This window comes from Thermobia domestica, chromosome 10, assembly GCF_964235325.1.
Source record: "Thermobia domestica chromosome 10, izTheDome1.hap1.1, whole genome shotgun sequence".
Taxonomy (NCBI): Eukaryota; Metazoa; Arthropoda; class Insecta; order Zygentoma; family Lepismatidae; genus Thermobia; species Thermobia domestica.
In genome coordinates this window covers 189,213,962-189,237,493 of record NC_137463.1, presented here as the reverse complement: position 1 = coordinate 189,237,493, position 23,532 = coordinate 189,213,962, and the positions used below count along the sequence as shown (strand labels likewise).

The window sequence follows — 23,532 nt, the reverse complement described above, 5'->3', positions numbered from 1 at the left end:
AACAGAGGAAATAGTCACGGATTAAGATATCTAGCAATCTCTTTACTTGTAGAACACAAGTAGTCTTTCACTTTTTCTGATTCGATTTTACTGGTGAGCTCTCTCTCGAAATTCATTAGTAACAGTTTCCAAATGGACACAACTCAATAAACTCCTAAAACGGTTCTTTATTAGTTTTAGTTTCCAAAACGCTCGTTCGCAACAAACCTCTGTAACAGGAATGGTTAAAATGAATTTGTACACTCTGAACAAAGTGTCAAATTGAGCATCAAACAGCATATACTTTAAGAGGACAAGATGAGCACAATAAACGCATTTGACACAGAATTTCTTCTTTTCATATGTTTGATCTCTTCGAACTTTTTCGTGTTCTGAATCTGGTAGCTCAGAATTCACCTGAAAGAGATAATCAGTCTCATTATAGTTATCGTCTTCTTGGAGTGCTTGATTGCCTTTATATGCGTAAGTTACATCGTCTAAGAAACTTGTACTTAAGCATTTCCACTGGTTAGGAAATCTGAAGAGACGCTCTCTTACTGTAGCGACATCCGTCTGGCAAAGTTCAGTGACTTTATACAGTATTCCACCTGGTAATGCCTTGGAAAAATCTTCAAAATTGGCTGGATCTAAACAGGACAAGTAAGCATAAAGTTCTTTATGTGCTGCGACACGCGTCTCAATATTCGTACTGGCAGTATTCACGATTACGCTTAACACGTTTATTCTGAAGCAAATGTACGCAGTTCCAAGTTGTGTTGATTCGTCTCTTGTCTTTTCACTAGGTAGAATTTTCGCCATTGAAATTCGTTTCTCTGTAAACTCACTGTTTACTTTCACGCTGGAATTAAACCTCTAACTGCTTGTTAACAGGTTTAATAAAATTGGCTGATGCACTAAGAACCTCTGTGAAATCTCTGCCAGTCTCTTTCTGTTTCTGTGTGATAGAGTTAATCATATTCCAGACTTTGATGTAATGCAAATTCCGACTTGGCAAAGAAGTTGGCGCGTTAGACATAATCGAAAAGACTCACAGATAAATGAACGCTGTAACAACATTCTCGTAACCGACGAAATACTGCAAAATATTCGCAGCATTAAATCTAGTAACGGCGTTGAATCACGATGATTGGCTGATGGTATCAAGAACTATGATGTTCTACGAAGATAAACTGTTCTACAGACTGTTTTCGAGCATTAACAGGGCCGGCGCGAGGGGGGTCGAGCCGTGCCACCGCTCAAGGCGGCAAAATTTGAAAAAGAAAATAATATTATCGAAATATAATGCTTCGTAATAGGCTCACATGGAAAAATAAAATTTGTCTTCACCTGGGAATGTAATTGAACTTACTTCACTCACATTCAGAAAAATACTCAGGAAATTCAGATCATTATCCCTCATTTTCAATTGTCAAACTACTAGTCACAGGTATCTCGTTCAATATTTTCCTTGCAGCGGCGTAGATATGATTTTCAACTAGGGTAGATAAGATTATCAAGATGTCTTCTATATTTTTTCTATTCAACAATGTTCTAACGATTCACTCCAAGTATGCAAAAGATACACTCCCATTTGATACAGGGTATTCTAGCCTACAGCATCTAGAGACATTTAGGTTCTAGCAGCGAGTTTCTAACCAATTTACAAATTGTTCCTTCCGAATATTAGAACCACCCTAATCCAAAAAAAAGGTCCTCCAAGGCAATTAACCAAGTTTGACAACTGTCCCAGAGATAATTTCAACCGTCTCTTACCGCCCTTTCACATATTCCGGCGATTTGCCGGATCCGTTTCGGCGAATTGCCGGACAAGGTAGAAAGACATTGCAAGCTATGGAGCTTTTCACATTTATCTGGCGACCGCCGCACATTTATCTGGCGAGCAAAAACAGACGGATCTCCCTGCTAGAATCCGGCGCGGCAGATTGCCGTGTATAGCAAAGCGGGACAGTACAAGCAATGAAGCTCTTCACATATACGCGGCAAACTGCCGGATGGGTGTTGGGGAGGAAGCAAGTATTGCCAGAAAGAGTAGAGAGTGGCTGCGATAATGTGGATGCGTGTGTTTTACGTTATATATATATATATATATAAGGGAGAGGGGGATAAGAGTACGCAGCGTCTAAGAGTGCGCGACCGTGTTTCCGGGGAATTGGTAGCACTGATCGAGATATCGAATGCATCATGTGATTGAGTGAGTCCCGCCAGTTGTATGGAAGTGTATTGAAATTGGTCGTCAGAAGGCACAGAAGAAAAACAGGTAAAGATTTGTTTTGCATACATTTGATGTAAGTTTATGATTTTGGAACGTAAGCTTTTTTTCTCTGTAGAATAGTAATTACACCAGGGTTGTTATATCACAAATAACTGTAATGTCTGTTGTTAGTGCCAACACTTTGCTATGGAAGCAGCATAACATGGACTGTCACGTAGGGACGATTTCAGGAAGCAAGTGAGGTGCGGGTAAGAATCCGCATGCACGAGACGGGTAAGAATCCGCATGCGTACTCTTGCCCACCACTCAATATGTTTCAGGTATATTGTCTCAGACTAAAAATTTGACTGTAATATTAAAAGTGATCAATTTCTGTTTTATTTTTCGAACTTACATGGCATGACCTAGATATTGCAACTACTAAATTAGGGGAGGGGTTTATGGCATTTAAAACTCTGCTGCTATTTTATTGTTAATTATCATCTTTAAGCTTTAAGACAATTAACAAGTTATGTAACTTTGTTACAGGTGTTAGAGAATGGGGAAGTATAAAAGAAAAACAGAACGGAAGCTTGTATTTACCCAAGAACTATTGGAAGAAGCACGCCAAAGAACAGAACAAGGAGAGTCGAAGAGAAAAGTCGCGAGAGATATTGGCACTAAGGAAAGCACTTTAAGGAAGAGATTGAAAGTTGTAAGTTGAAACTGAAAATACTTGATAGCATCTCTGAATAGTAACTTATATACGAGGGTAAATCTAAAGTTATCCGTACTTTCGTTTCTTTAACGTAATATAAAATAGCACTTTTCCCATCGGTCCTCAATTTTTCATATCTCATTAGTTGCACATCCATGGGTGCATCACTTCCTACACGCCTATAGCATAAATACAAGGGTACCACATTGCAGCATGAGAGCGCAGAAGCCAGTGTCGCCAACGTAAAGAAAATTATGACGAAAGCGGATATTTTTAGTTTTACGCTCATAAATGTCAATGTTGACATCCCTTATTATCTACGTATATAAGTATAGTATAAAATACGAACTCTCGACCTTATTTTAAACATTCTATGATCAGTAAAATGTATTTCAACTAAACGTTGATAAGATATACAACAAACCCCGAAGAAAAACGTTTGGGAGGCCAGTTTTCACATCGAAACGGGAAGAAAGTTCCTCTGACAAGTTTTTGAAATGTGCATAATTATATCCTAAAGGTACCTTGTAACGCATTTATTGATGTTCAAACCACTGCTCTGATTGATTAAGTATTTATGATGTTTTGAAGACTAATTTGATTCTGTCTTAAGGTAAGTTGTTTTGATTCAAGCACTACAGCGAATCGTGACCAAATTGTTGGCTACAAGGGTTTCGCTGGAGACGGAGTCAGATGTCTCGGAAGCGCCATAAACACTCGTCCCTTGACAATAGTGGTTAAATGCCCACGAATGTATTTTAAGTTTATTACACCAGTGATATATTACAGAGAAGAATCGTAAGAATAATATACCTTAAAGTATATTAGATGATACAGAATAATACTTTCAAAACTTGTGAGTATTAATAATTTCAAATAGCACACTCACAATGTTACATGCCTATACGTTGTATAAAACTTGTAAAAAAAAATACAGTTATAATTACTAAGGGTAAATTGAATTATAAGCTTTGAATATCAGGCATCATTCAACTATTGTAATATTTAGAGCCAATTATAATTATGTTCAGTTTCTATAGAAGTACGGTTTTCACAAGATAAAAGTACAAGACAAGTTATTTAAGATTAATTGCTTATATTTTGTGTTTCCATCTTTGTTCTTCATCTGTTTAGGTTTACATTAAACGTAATTCATTTTCTGTTCTGTGTCATTTCAGGGTACTATTCCGGATTCCTTGGGAAGATTCCGCAATGTGTTTGATATGGAAATGGAGAAAGAATTAGCGACGTATATTCGACAAATGGATGAAAGGTTTTATGGCTTAACTCGCAGGCAACTCATGGATTTAGCTTATGAATTCGCGGAAAGAAATGGTATTCATTCCAGATTCAATGCAACTAAGAAGAGAGCAGGAAAAGACTGGCTGCTGAGTTTCTGTAAGAGGCAAAATCTATCCTTACGGACACCGGAACAATGTAGTACAGCCAGAGCTGTTGGATTCAACGAAGTCCAATGCAAAAGGTTCTTTGCCAATCTAGAGAGATGCTACAAAGACTCAAAGTTTCCACCAAACCGAATTTTTAATGTAGATGAGACGGGTATTTCGACTGTTCCTAACAAATTACCTAAAGTATATTCGGGGAAGGGTAAACGCCATGTGAGCAAAGTTACATCTGCAGAGCGTGGTGAACTAGTGACATCCGTATGCTGTGTTAGTGCTTCGGGTATATATATCCCTCCTGGGTTAATATTTCCCCGTAAAAGAATGAAGCCGGAATTGTTCTTTGGCGCTCCAACTGGAACTTTACAAATGGTGTCTGATAAAGGGCAAATGACAAGTGAGTTGTTTATAACGTGGCTCGAACATTTTACTAACTACGTTAAGCCATCGCCAGACGACCCAGTTCTCCTAATTTTAGATAATCATGTATCTCATTGTTCTCTTGGTGCAGTACTGTTTTGTCGAGCTCATTATATTACTCTCCTATCGATTCCACCTCACGCGAGTCATAAAATGCAGCCACTGGACAAAGGATTTTTCAGCTCATTGAAGAATGCTTATGAGCAAGAAGTTGACAAGTGGCTAACATCTAATCCTGGAAAAGTGGTTACAGTAATGCAAGTTGCTAGGCTTTTCAACGCTGCATATACAAGAGTGGCGAATGTTCAGAAAGCAGAAAATGCCTTCTCAGCAACTGGCATCTACCCTTTCAATCCTGATATATTTTCCGATGAAGACTTCGCCCCATCAGAGGTAACAAAAATTAAAGTCACGGATGATGAAAACGCTACTGAGTGCGAGAATGTTCTACCTGTTCAGTCTACAGATAAACATACCAATATGACTGACGAAATAATTCAATCATCGTCTCAGACCAGCAAGCATTGTTCTGCATCGTCAAATTCTCCACAGCCCTCAACGTCTGGCAATGCTAACACCTCTTCAAAGTCCATTTGCACAAAAATGTCTCCACGCCAAAGTATTTTTGATGTGAGTCCATTACCAAGAGCTTCGATCACTAAGAAACGAAAATCTAGAGGGAAACAGTCTGAAATATTATCATCATCACTGTACAAGAACAAATTGCTGCAGAAGATAACAGAAAACAAAGCGAACACTACTAAGAAAAAGAAACATTTAGAAAAAGCAATGTCAAAGCCCAACAAGACTCCAGAGGAAGAACAACTAGCAGTTCCAGGACCATTCTCAACCCAAGAGGACGAATTAAATGAAGCTGAAATAACTTTTTGTGTGGGATGTGGTGAATCATTTGATGATGACTGGGTTCAGTGTGGACAGTGCAAAGCATGGTGGCACGACGCTTGTTCGGGATACGAATGACAGGGACCGTTCGTTTGTGATTATTGTTAATGCGCACTCTTACACATATGTTTGCGCACTCTTAGACTCCTAGCAGTCTAAGAGTACGCATTTGACTTGTTTTGTTTAATTTGTTTTTTCGCAAACACACTATGTACCTTGGATCTAGAAGTTGTATCATTTTGTTGTCCAAGGATCAATGTTTCCATTAATGTATGAAACTTTCTTTTAGTTCTCAATATAATGTAGCTAGAACGAAATTAAGCTTATGTGCGTACTCTTACCCCCTCTCCCTTATATATATATATATATATATATATATATATATATATATGAACGTATTGAAAGTAAGTGTCCCTAAGGCTATTCTGTGTGTGTGTGTGTGTGTGTGTGTGTGTGTGTGTGTGGAGCGTGTTTGTATATGTGGTTATGTTCTAGCCCAGTACACCTGGAGTAATTTTAACCAAACTTTTTACATACAATATATGGGAAAAGATCACATGTAAAAATAATCGAAAACGACCGATGCTACTGAAGTGTCGAATCCATAGGTCGCTGATTAAAGAGTCAAAATCAATATAAATTATATTTTTCTATGTAATAGAAGATTATGAAATAAATATCCGGGTAGCACTGGGCAAATGAGCTTGTAATTCTATAAATTTGTGGGGCCCCAAAATTGAAATATACACTATCAAATATTTCAGCAATATTATATATTTAGTAATAATACCTTTACGTACTTTCGCAAAGCAAGAGAGAATTCATGATGTGATGATAAATATAGCGTACTTTATTTTATAATTATCTTTAAGACTTCTATCGTTGTAATTTCTTGAATAGTCCTTTGAATAAGGGACTAGAGCAGTACTTTAAAGAGACTTGAGTCAATAGTCGGAAGGCTTAAAACAAAAGAATAAAAACGAAATACAACAACAACAATAATAATAATAATAATAATAATAATAATAATAATAATAATAATAATAATAATAATAATAATAATACCTACAGATCAGCCTTGGGCTCAGTGGTTGTGTTGACTTGGGATTCTGGCAGTGGCGAATCTAGCCCGAGGCCGGGAGGCCTAGGCCCCCCAGTTTTCAGGGTGACGAAAATAATTTAAGCTATTATTTATATATTTTTGAAACTTTTCAGTAAACTCATGATATATTTCTCATAGTTTGGGATCTGGCAGCCCCCCCCCCAGTTTTTATCTTCTAGATCCCGCACTGGATTCTGGGGTAGATCTCAACCACTGACTATCCTGAAAGGACTTTATCCTGGTTTTCCCACTCACAACAGGTGAGTGTCGGGATCGTACTTTAAATATCCAGAACCTGGCCGCTATTTTGCTCAAGTCTATCAATTGTGGAAACAGTATAGAAATATCACCTTCAAGAGACCACTTTTCTTTTTTTTTTTTTAAAAAAAAAAAAAGGTGAACCCATCTCTGACTTTTTTTTCTGTTTGACTTAACAAGGCAAGTAGAAAACACTTTTTGCATCTGCCCATTGCAACTACCACAACACGACAAGAGTCACAAGGTTTTGTTTCTTCAGTTGCACAGCAACCCTGAATTTGAATTTAAACAGGGTCGAAAGTATCACTGTTAATCTAAGCGACCCAGAAACCTGCAAATTCGACACTGATAGTGGCCATTTTCGATCATTTTTCTATATATTTCTTTCTCCCCTTACCCCGATTGGAGGGATTTTGGATTTAAACCGGATCGGAAACGTCGCTATTCACCTGAATGATCCCGAAAACGATGGATTTGACATTAATATTGGTCATTTTCGATTATTATTATTATACTATGTATAGCTCCCCTCCCCCTCCTCCGTGCTCCGGCACACGGCATCAGTATTGTAACTGTTAATTTCAGCTACTCCTAAAACTATGGATACGACACTAATATTAGTCATTTTCGATCATTTTTAAATGTTTATCCCCCTCCGCTACGTTGTGTCTCCCCCTACCCAACGAACAGGGCTGAACTTGGATTGAAACAGCATCAGAAGTATTATTGTTTCTCTCATCGGCCCCGAAAACTATGGATTCAACACTAATATCGGTCATTTTTGATCATTTTTAAACTTATCTCCCCCTCCCCTACGTTGCATCGTCAAAATTAATAGCCTAAAGTAATCCCTGCTCCTAAACTCATGTATGTTGAAATTTTGATTGAGATCGGTCAGATGGTTCAAGAGTGATGAAGTCACAAAGGCAGTCATTTTAATTTTATTTTTTACATATATCTCCCCTCCCCCTTCCTTACGTTGGCTCGTCAAAGTGAAACGATAAAAAACACCCAAGGTCCAACCCTTATATATGTTGAAAATTTGATCAAAATTGGTTGTGCGGTTCAGAAGTTTCAAGATTTGAGCAAGATTTGAGTCTACTTCCGGTTGGAGTTTCTAATTCATGTATGACCAGTGTTTTCTTTCTTCTTGCATGCTGTATGTAATAAGCAAATACATTACACATACAATTAATTATAATGCCAGTTATATATGGTGTTCATTGGGCAAAACACACAAAAAATAAAGATTTATCTTAAGACTCGAGAAATGGTTATTCTTCCTTTTTCACTATTATTTGGCCATGGAACAAACGCCTGAGAAATATACAACCCCAATATACAACATTGTGGTGTTCGAATGTATAACGCATAGGATATGATGCTTTAGTTTTTTTTTTTTTTTAATTTCAACGCTTCCAGCGTACCCTAAAAAATGTAATAAAGAAATAATGGCAATGTTTTTTTTAAATATTCAATTAAAACTGGACAATCTACGCAAAATTTCCAATCGATCAGTGAAAACGTCATCTTTCTCGAGCCTGTAGTTTCCGAGATCTCATTGTCGAAAGGATTGACAACAAACATATAAACCTAGTTTAAAAGAACTCGGAAGATGGAAGCACAACTCACATGCATTGATTTTAGACAAGGCTTATTAAAATACAAAGGCTTTAAACAATAATTTTATATCATAAACTTTATGAAAAAGATATAGTTAACTAATTTAGACTATTTAAAGTACAAATACTTAAAATGTTTGTCTCTGTTAAACGTGAAATCACACACAACCGTAAATGAAAGATTTGAAAGCTAAAGTTATAGGTTGGAGTTCAGGCGCTTTTAATTGCTATTGTAGCATTTTAATAGATAGATAACTTGTTATTGGTGGGAAAATAAAAAAGTTAAACAATTAAGCAATATTTTAACCTATAGTGTATAGCAGGCCGAAAGCTTGGCTGCAAAAGCTAGTGCCTGCAAATTAAAATCTTTTTTTAACATAGTGAAAGTCATAAGTATTCGTACAACGACTGCAAACTATGAATAAATGCATGTAGCTCTGATTTCCTTGGAGATAGAGCATTGAAACAAACGGTACTACATTCTGTATTAAGTTCTTTAGTATCTACAAAACGAACGTTTCCTGAATGTGGAAACATAGATAAATAATACCAAAAGAAACAAAAGTGGGCATGATTTTGATGTGTCAAAAGTATTCGTACACGTACGAAACGTCCAGAAAGAAAATGATTGTACATGATTCAATACTTGGATGGGTACCCTTCGGTCTTAATTACAGCTAGAAGGCGCTTCGGCATCGAGTACGCTAAATGTCGAGAATCTTTGACTGTTATAGAAACTCATTCCTCTTCAAGTGCAGTTTGCAAAGAACTTTTACTCGTAATGCTGCGCTTGCGGAGTTTCTTTTCGAGTCAGTGCCATAACGCTCAATCGGATTGAGGTCAGGCGATTGATGAGGAGAGGCCAGTTGCTTTGGCACATTGTATAGTAACTAGGGATGGGCAAAACCGTTTTTTTATAAAAACCGAAAACCGGTTTCTATAAAAACCGAAACCCGAAAAACCGACATTTCGGTTTTCTCCAAAACCGGTTCGGTTTTCACCGACACTGGTTTCGGTGAAAACTTTTCTAAAACACACAAAAGTATTTCTGTGGAAATGGATTCGGTTTCCGGAGAACAACGAAACACCATTCTGGTCAGAAATAAAACAAATTTTGGAAAAAATACGTAATCGGTTTTGAAGAAAACCGAAACCGGTTCAGGTGAAAAACCGAACCGGTTTTGGAGAAAACCGAAAACCGGTTTCGGAGAAAACCGAACCGGTTTTGAAAATTTTCAAAACCCGGTTTCGGTTTTTCTAAAAACCGAAAACCGAAAAACCGGTTTTTGTGCCCACCACTAACAGTAACCAGAGCCTTGTATTGTGTGCCGTATGTTTGGAATCATTATTCTGTTGAAATATAAAGTGGTCTTGCAGGCCCATTTGATCAGCAGGATGGGGTGACTGCACATACCGTCCACAAGGCGATGAGCTTTTTACAGGACATCTTCGGTGATCGCATCATCTCTCGAGGACTCTGACCTTTGCGTTCACCCGACTTGGCTCCACCAGGTTACTTTTCAGAGGGTACGTTGAAGGGAAGGCCTACGAAGGCAATCCGCACACCATACAAGAACTCCAAGCTGCACTGACACGTCATATTCGGAACATCACTCCCGATGTTCTGCACAACGTCTTCAAGAACATACAGAAACGTGTGCAACTGTGTCTTCAAGTGAAAGGGAATCACTTCCAGCATATCCATGACTTCCATGACATTAAAGTTTAGCTTCGAGTTAATTTCAGTTGTTTAAAGTGATCTATCTATCTATCTATCTATCTATCTATCTATCTATATATATATATATATATATATATATATATATATACAGTGGCGTATTTACGATTTTGTTTCGGGAGGGGCTTTGCTAACTTTCGGGGGGGGGGGGCTTTGCCTGAAAATATGAAAATTCTGCAAGATATTTCATACGACAGTAAGATTTCGGGGGGGGGATTAAGCCCGGAAGCCCTCCCCCTAAATACGCCACTGTATATATATCTATATATATAAAAGAGAACGCACAAAATCCTTTGTCCGCTCATCACGCTAATACGGCTGAACCGATTTCTTTCATTTTTGGGGGGTTGTTAGGATTTGGACCCTAGATGGTTTTTATCATATCACTTTAATTTTCAATTACCAGTGTCTTGAGATAATTGACCAATCAGGTGTCCATACGTACAAAAAATCCTTTGTCCGCTCATCACGCTAATACGGCTGAACCGATTTCTTTCATTTTTGGGGGGTTGTTAGGATGTGGACCCTAGATGGTTTTTATCATATCACTTTAATTTTCAATTACCAGTGTCTTGAGATAATTGACCATTCAGGTGTCCATACGTACAAATCCTTTGTTATTAGTTCATCATAGGTATAAAAATAAACGTATTTATATGCAACCCGCATGACCCTGTGACTCGGCGGGTTAACATAACTGACAGGCGCTATAAATCACTTGAAAGCGAAAAAGTAAAAATTATCTAAGTAACAAAGTTTATTGCGTTCCGGGATGACCGCAGCGAAGCGGGGTGAACGCTGCTAGTATATATATATATATATATATATATATATATATATATATATATATATATATATATATATATATATATATATATATACATATATATATATATATATAAAACCGTTCCATAACAGTAGTGTACGCTAGAAAGACCCAAGCCAAAACACGTGAACAGAAGGTAACATCAAGCATTGTGATTTGTGCTGTTATGTTACCATACCTCTCATAAATATCAATCAGTGTTGCAAACTTCATAACAAAATAATTAATTTTTAATTCCTTTTTTCTGAATTCATACACGGGATTAAATGTCCATAATTGTTTGCTTTTTAAAATGTTTTTCTTCGTATTAGTTGGGAAGGCACATGACTTTTAGTCTATACCCTAACAGCACAAGATGTGCTAGGCATGTGCCATTTAGGTGTCCCAGCTACTTTTTAGGTACCTATCACTTGGTACATATGATATTCATGTGCTAAGTAGGTATTTCAGCTACCTACAGTTTTAGGTACTTGTTACACCTAATTGATATTTGCAACTATGTACCACAAATATAGCATTTATATACCTGGCTCAGTTTCGGACTCTAACAGTCATTTGTTTTTATGTCGCCACTTGGACACATATCTGTCATGTTCTAGGTACTTCTTTTAGGTACATATTGTTTCAGATACCCTAACAGCACAAGATGTACTAGGCATGAGCCATTTAGGTATTCTAAATTCATCTCCCACATTTGATGCATTTGTTGCTTCTTTTTCTAAGCGATTGTGTACTATTGAAGCAACAAACGCATCAACCTTATTAGATGGCAACTGTCGCCGATCATTTGAAAGTGAATATGGAAGAACCATAAAATAAAGTAAATAGACACTCGTAATTTTGTTATAAAATTACATGGCGAGCAGATTTTATCTTATCCCGAACGGTTATCGTCGAATATACGCGGTTAAAGGAGCACTCTGGTTAGTCAAATTCAAAAGACCTCAACAATTTATCCCTCTACAAGCGACGTTCTCTTCATCGCCTCCGTGGCCAAGTCGGAAGAGCATGCAACTAGTAATCCAAAGGTTGGTGGTTTGCGCTCACGCTGGGGTTCATTTTTTTTTTTTTTACTTGTTTTAAGTGTTTTTAGACTCACCTTAATGTAAACACATTATGCATATAGGCGATTTCAAACATTTTGGGGGAGTAATTTTGTGGTTCATTGACGCTTACAGCATGGGGAACATAATACTAGGCACGTTCCCCAGATACTAGGCATGTGCCTAGGGGCGGATATACACTGTGACTATCACTTGCCATCTATGTGGTTTCTTTCTCAGAGGTACATAAGGCACATACTGCACACATTTCTATGAACCTGAGGGAACATGATAGGCATATGTCTGCTATGTAATTGTGCTGTTAGGGTAGAGCCGCCCCTGCATGATTCAAAGTATAAAATTGATATGAGAAAGTGACTAAATGAACATCATGAAGAGCTCTTATCAACGTGTTAAAATCATTACACAGTATACTCTAATAATAAATACGGTTTTAATGTTATATCACACTGTTCGTGGTCCTCTCCTGACGCAGAAGGATTCTGATAACTTCTGGATGAAATCATAAATTTTAAAAATCATAAATTTTGTACATGAATTTACAAATCGAGACGAAACGAGAAAAGCTTACTGAGAATCGAGACGAGAATCTACAAAAAATTAAGACGGGAATCTTATTTATAGTCCCGCCTCGTGGGCAACACTATTTGGGTTGCGAAGGGGCGGATGACCGTTCCACAGAACTACCGGTACCGTGGGTCGCGCGGATCAATCAGTGGTATTCGTAATGGAAGGGAGAGGGTCCTATAGTGCAGGCCCGTATTTATACATTACGGGCGGTATTCAGAGAAAATTCGTTAATCGAGGTTTAGTCACAGACTAGTTAGTGGCTAGCTCTTTACTAAGGAAGGTGCACTTTTTGGTATTTAGAGTCTACTTTGAGCACAACTAAAAAGATGATTTGGGTATGATTAACTCATATAACCCCAATGAATTGGGTGAGAAAATAAATGTGGCAACTACGGAAAAATAGATCAGCGCATGCGTAGTCTGTAAAAATAAAATACATGAAATACGAAATGTTGTGTCGCACTCTAAACCGTGGGTACAAGATTAGCCTCTGAACTAGATTAATTAGTCGCATGTGATTAACTTCGTCAAATACTACGTCCTAATCAGAGACTCTGAATACAATTTTGATAACCATCCGTAAGTCAAGCCCGTAGTATGGCGTTAATCAGACGTTGAAACGACTCTGCATAAGGCTCTGTGTGTCCTGTGCTCTAAATAATTTTCCGCCCCCCCTCCCCGCACAAATTTGTCTCAAACAAGGAAACAAGCTGTGATATTGTAAATACTACCAGCTCTTGTTGAGTAGCAGTTTAGGTGTTACAAGTTACAACGTAATTTTAAATGGCCTAATTCTCTCAATGATGATTATGATGTGATGTTCTGCCCGAAGATAGGTGACCATTAGTGGACGCCACTGTGAGACAGCAATAATTATTGATGATAACTAATAAGAAATATAATTGTTCACATTATTCACCGTCAGTATTGGTTTAATAGCATCTAGCATCTATATTGTCTGTCTGTAGCACTCTTCAACTCGAGAACCATAATTGATAGAAACATGAGAATAGCATGGAGGCATTTCAAAAATAATCGAAAACGACAAATCTTAGTTGAATTCAGTTTTTTTTTTTTTCGGGGGTTTGTTGAGATAAATAATGACAGTTTTAATCCAGTTCAGCTTTAGGTCATACTCCATTACGTAGGTAGGGGCGAGATTTTAAAAGTAATCGTAAACGACATATATTAGTGTTGAATTTACAGTTTTCGAGATCTCTGGGTTTAACGGTATCAGTTTTCAAGATGTTCATATTCATACTCACCCCTTGGGGTGGACAGGAAGAGGATGACTTTAAAAATAATCAGATAAGCTAGCTAATTCTTAATTATGTAATTAGAGCGAATTAAACACATATTTTCTCGCGCTTGCACGGAACTCTGCGGGTTACTAGTTTTAAATATTACTTTATCGTTAATCTTTAAAAAATCCAAAATTTTGCCGCCCCCTAAATTCTGCCGCCCTGTGCTCGAGCACAGAATAACACCTAAATACAAGCTTGCTATAACGACGAATCGGCAAGCACCTAGACAAAAATATATTCCAGGTCGCCCTAACTGAGCAGACGGCGACCGTTGGTATAAGAGGCACCATGTGAGTCCACGAATACTAAGCAATCGATTGTCGGAAGCCGGTCTATATCCCCGCATTTTTCTCATACGATTACCACTCTTACTTGCTTATCGCAGAGAACACCTTCGGTGCTATCGAAAGAAAACAGTAGTGGCGGAGATATTTAGCAGTGAGAGTCATTTCTGTCCACAGACAAAGGATATCCTTTGTCTGTGATCCTTTGTCTGTGTTTCTGTCTTGAAGGCAGTGACGGTCGTGCACTGTTAGTAGACGTACAGATGAGCAGGAAAATCTAGTGTGTGTGTGCGCATACAGAGCCAATACCTGGCATTCTTTTGAGGTACAATAAGCTAAATTTCCCATTTGTCTTCATTTAACAGAGTATGACAAATCTGTCCTACATTCGTAATATTGTCAATCATGTCACCGACATTGTTAGGACATTTTGCTGTGCTTCAACTTTCAATAGGATAATGCGCATTTTCATGTTGTCAGGGCAACTCAGCATGCTATACTCGCTTTAACATTCTACTGTGCCTGTTATGTGTTCGGACGTAACCCTCAGAGAGCTCGTGTGGGACATAGTGTGGAGAAGCTTAACCACACCAGTGTGCTTTTAGGCCGCTGCAACGACCAGCATTAAGATATACGCAAATGTAGGATACTATAACCTCGCCGTTTGTACGACTGGGCAGGGGTGCCCACAAAGGGGGGCTATGATGCAAACTGCGTCATTGAAATATTTAGGGGGGGGAATCTATATAAATATGTTTGATGGGGTAAAAATTAATCGAAAAGAGTTTTTTCATGGAAGAACACCTACGGATAGACAATTGAGGGGGTTCTCATGGATATGAGGGGGGATGGGCACCACTGCGACTGGGTGCCTGCCCGAACAGCTGCTTATGTAGCGGGATGATTACTTGTGCTCAGTAGCGTATTTAGAGGAAGGGCTTTCGGGCTCAAGCCCCACGAGATAAATTTGTTATATGCGCTTCATTAAAATTTGTCGGCACACAAAGAAAAAAAATGTAAGTGCTTATTTACGTGTTGTGCGTAGCCCCGCAATACAAAATCCTAAATACGCCACTGCTTGTACTATTAAGCTAGGTATTGTATGTTTTTGAACACTTTGTATAACATATTTGGTATGTCCCATGGACGTTATCGTGGTAATTACAACATACCATCACCACTGTGGAACAGATCCGTGAATATCTACGAAAATGTTGTGGTTATACATATTCTAAATGAAATGAAATGAAATCTTACGTCCAACGGTTATGCCGGTTAGGCTAAAGGAGATGGTGATGATACTCTTCTACATTAAATGATCGTTTTCTGTCTATGCTTGGAGACCACTCCTAACGTTCAAAAGGTGGTTCCTACCCTTAAACCCGCACCATTACCGAAATACAAAAAAAAAAAAAAAAAAAAAAAAAAAAAGGTGTCGATTATATCTTCTGCAAGTATGTAAAGTTTCATTCAAATCGATGTGTTACACTTCCGTAAGTCCTTGTCAGTGTTAGAGCACTTACCTCTGGTACGTGGGGTCCCTGATTCGATCCCCGGCTAAATATATTTGTGGATGGACAACATCGTGTCTGTGGGTATTTTCTGGGTCAGGCCCTAAATTTTTCGTGGCCCCTCCAGACCTCAGTGCAAAAAACACAATTTAGATATTTGTAAGAGAACTTTTAATGATTTTGCCCCCCTAACATATTCATGGCCCCCAAACATCAGTGGCTGGTTTCGGGCCTGCTCAGGGTACTCCTGTTTCCTTCCACTTTCTCCTTCCACCAATTCTTTCATCATCGTCTCTCTCAGAATAAAGGGCATAACGTGGGTCGCTAAACTGAAATAAAGACTTCTGACATTAATGCATTGGAAGTTTAAAAGTGGTGTGCTTTTTGCGAGGCATTGCGTAAAACCTAAGGAACTCCAGAACAAAGTGATGTTTTTCCTTTTAATTACGGAGCCTTTTAAAAAAATAAAGCCTGGGATACGGCACCAATTTTGAACAAAATGTAGTGTTATTTTGAAATGGCTGTGGATCAGGCCCTAATAGTCGTAACCTCACGAAAGTTGAAGCATTTTACAGAAAATACATGAAAGTTTCATAATTAGTATGGTTTATCCCCCGACCACTCAATGTAGGATTTCGGGATGGGAGGAAACAGAATTTTTACAACTTTTCTAACAAAAATTTTGAGTTCCGTCCCCCCTCTGCCGCTCTAGAAATTCACGATGCACATCAAAATGTTCTTTGATATATTCTCAATAACATATAACAGCATTGTTAACATAAGATACATACAGCATAATTAGGAAATTCCTAAAAAATATAATGTATCTACGCCACTGATTAGGACCAAAATGACAAAATGCAGGGTTATTTTCAAATGATCGTAGCTCAGGCTCTAATAGCAGAAGACTCACAAAAGTTGAAGCATTTTACGGAGAATGCATGAAAGTTTCATAATTAATATGGTTTTCGCCCAACCACTGTAACCAAGAATTAGGGGGTGGGGGAAAACAAATTTTTTACAAGTTTTCTTATAAAAATTTTGGGTTCCGGCCCCCTCTGCCGCCCTAGAAGTTGACGATGAGCACAAAATTTACATCAAAATGTTCTTTGATATATTCTCAATAACATATAACAGAGTGTTAACATAAGAAACATACAGCATAATTAGGAAATTCCTAAAAATTATAATGTATCTACGCCACTGATTAGGACAGAAATGACAAAATGCAGGGTTATTTTCAAATGATCATAGCTCAGGCTCTAATAGCAGTAGACTCACGAAAGTTGAAGCATTTTACGGAGAATACATGGAAGTTTCATAATTAGTATGGTCACTGTAATCAAGGATTAGGGGGGTGGGAGAAAACAGAATTTTTTACATTTTTTAAATAAAAATTTTGGGTTCCGCCCCCTCTGCCGCCCTAGAAGTTGATGATGCAAGTAAAGTATACATAGAAATTTTCTCTATTATGTTGACAACAAAATGTAGTAGCAGTATCATTATAGAGTATAAACAATCTAATTACAACGCCTTCCCTGTTGAGTGAATATACGCCACTGATTAGAAAATAGTTGTTATAGTGAAATGTTTTACCTACCTTTGCTCCAAACCTTTTTCTTTCAATGCCAAAAAGTTGGTCGTTCACATGTCATGGTACTGGAAGAAACATGGAGTCACACAAAGAGGTACTTTACACGCCATACATACGTATAGCGAGCGTCTTTTTTGGGTAGGTCCGCACAATGCACATCTTCTCTGCTGGTCTCCACGTTCAGGGAAGTGTTTCGTTCCACGAACCTCGTATCTTAGCGCCGAACTTCTAGTACTGCTTGTGACTCCATGTACTACACGACGAGACGTGAGCGCTCCGCTGGCCTCCAAAAGGGCCAAAGAAATCTTTTCTCGAAATTCGAGATGTTTCTCCTTGGGATGAAATTTCTTGCGAAGTAGGTAGGCATTGAGGACACACTGGGAGAGTAGGTAGAAAAAAATTTTTACAGTCCATTTCAGCGTCTTACGATCAAAGTTGTACGAATTCGTCATGCGGTCTGACAAGTCAACATAACCCATGTGAGTATTGTATTCACATACAATACTTGGTTTGAGAGCGTTGGATTTGTCGTCTGTGAAATTTCCCTCAGCTGGTGTCTGATGCATATTGGTAAGAACATACACCTCTCTTTTGTCTCGCCAGCAAATTAGAGTCAAATCTCCTTTTACTCGTACACGTAGGTCTCCTTTCTTCAGTCTCAAGTCTTTCTTATAAAAAATTGGTGGAAGTCCCCTACGTCTGGGGTTAATGGTCCCGCAACAATAAATAGATTTCGTTGCTAGATCATCAAACAAGTCAGGAGAGGAGAAGTAGTTGTCCATAAACAGTTTATGGCCAACGCCTTGCACCTTCCTCGTCAACTCCAAAACCAGTCTGTGAGTCAAACTAATGGTAGATGTATGTCTCATTTTGTCCTTTCCAAGGTATACCAACATGTCGTATGTATATCCTAAAGAATCACAGAGTTTGTATATCTTTATACCAAATCTCTTGTGCTTAACTTTGCCTTTGAACAAAACAATCGCTTCGTCAACTGCTAAATACTCGGATGGATAATAGCATTTTGAGCTTAACTCATTTATTTTATCAAAGACAAACCTTATCTTCCACAGCCTGTCGTGATCTTTATCTGCTGTTGGGTCTTTTCGATTGTCTTCAAAGTGCAGATAGTGAAGAATGTGCATGAATCTGTCTCGTGACATCGTTTCCCCGTAAAAAGGTGTGTGTAAGTGCCTCTTTGTTGACCAATAGTCTGTGAGTCTAACTCGATGGTCATGTCCCATCAGTATAGTCAGTGCAATGAAAGTCTTCATTTCGTCCGTGGTTACGTCTCTTTCGATCTTTGCTGGTTGTCTGTCTTTGTTCAGAGAAGCAATATGTTGCTGATAGTACCTGTTCGTCTCAGATACAAGATGCCGGAATATTTCCTCTGAAAAAGTCAAATTGAAGAAATCCAGAGGGGTAGAGTTTGCCGTGATGCTTCTATTAGTCAGTCCCGTCTGTGCACAAAATGGCTGTAAATTTGGAGCAGCCCGAACTCCAGTGGGAATGCTCCAGGTAACAGTAGGTTGAGAGGGAAGAGCTGGACTTGGAGGAGAGGAAGGGGAAGACGGAGGACTAGGTGAAGGTGATGGAGGCCTTGAAGAACCTGGTGTATCATCAAAGTCATCAAAATTAAGTTCGTCTGTGTCTGAGGAAGGAAATTCAATTTGTTCTTCATCCCACTCCGAATCTGTGTCCATTGCTTCCAACTCGTCTCGAATGTCTTCTGAACCGAGAACATCTCTCGATGCCATTTCTACTAATACACGAAACACTAAAGTCTGACAAGTAAAACCAACGGTAACAAATTTTAAAATTTTAGGGTCCGTAAAGGTAGATTCTACTGTATGTTAAATTAAAATTCGTATGCAGGAAAGAACGCGCTCACAACACTCAGTTCAGACTAACAACACTGTATATGAAAAGAGAAAGAACGATCTCTACGTCAAGGGCTGTAGGAGCCCAGAAACCCAAACAAACTCTCTTATCACTCTATGTTGTTACCACGTGCAGAAATAAATCTTTCTTTCTCAACCAGGTCAAGACCTCTCTTCCCCCACACCCTCTATTCCCAATTACGTCCCTGGCACCAAGATTGGAAGGGAAACGTCTCCTGACTGATTATTTATATTTTCTTTCACAACAATTAACTTATTGTTGTGTTAAACATCTTGAGAACAAAACTGCGCACTTTAAAAATTTAAATGCCTTTTAAAGAGCTTGTATGACAAACACAAACAGTCACGTTCGTTCGCTTTAAAAAAAAGAAAAGAAAAAAGAAAACATAATTTCTGTATTCAGCAGTTGCCTAGTATGTCTCCTGAATAAAACACATGCAAGTGCATATATTTGATATCCAGAAAGTTAAAAAAAAAAAAGTTAGGTTTAGTGGGCAAACTGCAAGGTATCTATAAATAGTTACTTCGTGTCCCAAGCCTTATTTTTAGGTGTGTCCTAAACGTTCTCCTGCATAGTGTATCAGTAATTCTGAACCTTACAAAAAAAAAAAAAAAAAAAAGCCCTAAAATCCACTGATAATTTTTAAGTCTGCTGTGTAACGAAACCTACCGCAACAATTACATAATCATAAACAATTACTTATGACGTCACCGGAACAAGGTCAGCGGGAGGGGAAAACTCGTTCTACCCAACCCAGTGTTGCCAACCGTAGCGGAATTCCGCTACGCTCAGCGACTTTTCGTTGCCCTGGCGACAAAACGGCGACGGACGAAAAATACGGAAAATGTAGCGACTTTTGGAAACCTATCTTAAAACCTCCAATTTTCCCCCATAGCTTGGAAGAAATGAACAAATTGGGTTAAAAAATATTTATGTAAGGTTAGAAAATATGTGACAAAATTTAATCAATTCGAGACACATGCAGAGTTGTTCTGACACGTGACATACTAAACAGTTCGAGTAAAATGTTTCCTGCAGTAGTCAGGCCTTTAGTATAACGTAAATTATACGTCAACACAACTCTGCATAAGGTGAAATCTATCTTGTGCATTTAATGCTTGTCCTGGCTTAATCAGAGTATGATTTTGGGAAGAGAGGGTCCACTTGTTGTAAGGTAGAAGTACTGTTGAGACAAAAATATAAATTTTTTATGCAGTTAAATAGTATTTTACAGTAGTTTCATAGGGAGAGAAATTTTTTTTAAAAAATGCATTAAACGAAATAAAAGTTTTTCTTGAAGATAATTGCAATGAAACGGTTTATAAATATTATATTTGATATATGTATTAACATTATTTGCACGCAAATCTTTGTTTAATTTGTTGTCAAGCGACATTATTGTAATTATTCTTACATAATTATTTAGAAGTTATTGTATGCAGTAACGAATAAAACATATGTATCCCTTTTCTTTCATTTCTTCTATTTTTAAAAGAAAGAAGGTTTACAACTGATGTTACACCAAGCCCGTAATCAGGGGGCCGGTCCCACTAAATTTTTGCTGCCCCCTAAAATTTTCACGATAGGCTTGCAAATGGACTATAATATAGTGATAAAGTATAATATGGTTGGATAGGGTCCGCTTCTAACTTCTACCGCCCCCCCCCCCCTACAGTTTTGGGCTAACTACCGGCCTGTGTTACACAATGTTATGTTAATAAAATAACATGATAATAAAAGAATGATAAGTATCGACCGTGAGTGATTTACTCAAATAAGACTGAAATTCTTTTTTTTTAATTCATAAAATTCAGCGAAGCACTAAATCAGGGCTTTCCATTTAGAATTTAGGCCTATTATTAATGTGTGAATTTTTTTGCAGTTTTTTTTAACAGAGTTCTTTTTTTTTAAGTTTAATTTTATAATGTAGCGGAAAGTAGCGGAATTTCAGTAAGGGTAGCGGAACGTGGCGGAATTTTGACGGTACAGTAGCGACTTTTCGAGCTGGGGACCTGGCAACACTGACCCAACCATACCAAGCAAAACATGCAGACTATGTCTGTCGTTGAAATGCACAATCGTTTCTCAGCACAAACCGGCTCCCAGATCTTTAGAGCACGATGAACAAATGAAGGCGAAGCCCTTTTCCACTATTTATAATGAACATAAGTTTACTTACAGTGCAATGATCCAGGTTGAAATCTTCTGTTAATAACTATTTACTACAAAACTTTGAATTCACTGTAATTGTTTTAAATATACGAAAGAGTAAAGGAATACGAACGTTCTTCGTGACGTAGTCTGCTACCTTCGCCGGTTTATTGTTCTTCACAGGAAAAAAGTACCAGACAGAGCGCGCCACTTTCTTACTTTCTCGTTTGTGGTAGGAAATAGAATACGGAACGGAAACGCGTTACTTTTTTTTTCCATGCCATCACCAAGAGCATAGAGATTATAGTAGGCTTACGACTAAAAAAATATTTTTTCCCACCACCTTAGGTGCAAAATGTAAGTTTTTCTTAATATGGGGCAAGGTGATTTTATCTCTTTCTATATAGCCTACTAACTTATGAACGCCCAGGACAAACTGCTGGAAATAGTTACCCAACACAGAATTTCTGACGAACGTAAGATAACATATAAGACTAAGGAAGGCTTTTTGGAAATTCGACGTAGAATGGGGGAATTTGAGATTACAATTATTATAATATCCAGTGGCGGCGGTTGGGCGTTAAAAGTGAGGGGGGGTGCAAGACATGATCTGAATATTTGATATCAATGTTAGTTTTCCTGGTTGGTTGTAACACTTTGTTTGACGAAATGTTGTATAACTATTAGGATACTGTCTTTTTCAGTTAAAATACCGTATACCTTGTTTCATATTTTATTAAGTAAATTGACAAGAGCAACTCAAGTAGATACTAGCCCTTTGTACTCTTAAACAACAAAGGTGTAAGAAGAGATTTGATTCCTTGCTCATGAATATCTGTCTGGAAAATTGTGTGATCAGGTTAGGAGCCTATTTAATAACAAATTTGCAAAACAAATAAACAGAAAGGAAAATATTAATCAAATAATTATAGTAATGAATAATGAGGCTTGTTTTACAAAATTTATATTGAAACTGGAAATTAATGAACAACTTATATTTTTAAATCCACGCATGCTATTATATGTGTTATTACTCTTATGATGACAGTGAATAGGCTACTACAAGCATATGCTACGACATTTGAAGAAATACTTTTGCAGCTTCCCGAAAACGTTCGCTGCCATTAAGAACAGTTTTCACTTTCTTGGAATATATCAAAACTCAGCAATACTTAGAGTCACTCCACATTTGTTATACAAAATAATTCTAAAACCTAGAATTATGCTGAATTTACTAAACTAAATTGTATATACAAAACTGTATATGTACACCCCTAAACTCCTATATTACACTGCAAAATTAATATTCCTTACTGAGCTCCTTCGTGGCTAAGGGGTTAGCGTACACGCCTTTGACGTGGGAGACCCGGGCTCGATTCCCGGGGGGAGCTCACGTGGTTCGGGCTCCACGTTGATCATTAAGTCCACGTCTCATATAACTTCGCTGCTGAATAGGATGTTAAACTGAAAAAAAATCAAATCAAAATATTCCTTATTATTAGAAAGAAGAAAATACATTTTAGGAACTGTTGATTTTTGTAAAATTAAAGAATAACTTGTGAAGGGCTTCTTTTCTTGCGAAATGTTATCTCAATTAGTTCCAGAGCGGCTGACTAACATATCGATCCCTTGCAAGAAGAAATTAAAGTACGCTCGAATTGTGGCGCTCTAATAGGTTAATTTTTGGGCCATTTTTAGTGGCAGTTCAAATGCAATTCCTGTAGCTTTCTTAATTCCACGGGAAAACAACCAATACGTACTCATGGAACGACAAACATTTTATGGCACCATTTTTATTCTATGAACCAATAACACATACAAAACTTTATATTTCCAAATGAAACTATAGACTTTAATGGGTAATTTCAAAAAAGTGGGGGGGGGCAACTGCCCCCCTTTTCCCCCCTGATCGCCGCCCATGATAATAACATATCCATATCTCGGAATCCCTTAAGGTTAGTACATTGAACA

At 37.9% G+C, this 23,532-nt stretch overlaps 1 protein-coding gene across 1 annotated transcript in view; it reads right to left on the bottom strand.

Moving 5' to 3' along the window:
• Positions 1 to 21,755, bottom strand: part of Smyd4-4 (SET and MYND domain containing, class 4, member 4) — a 29,729-nt gene extending 7,974 nt beyond the window's left edge. The window contains exon 1 of the mRNA XM_081728868.1: positions 21,590 to 21,755. The gene's annotated coding sequence lies outside the window, so the exon portion shown is untranslated. The remainder of the gene's footprint in view (positions 1 to 21,589) is intronic.
• Positions 21,756 to 23,532: the final 1,777 nt, after the last annotated feature.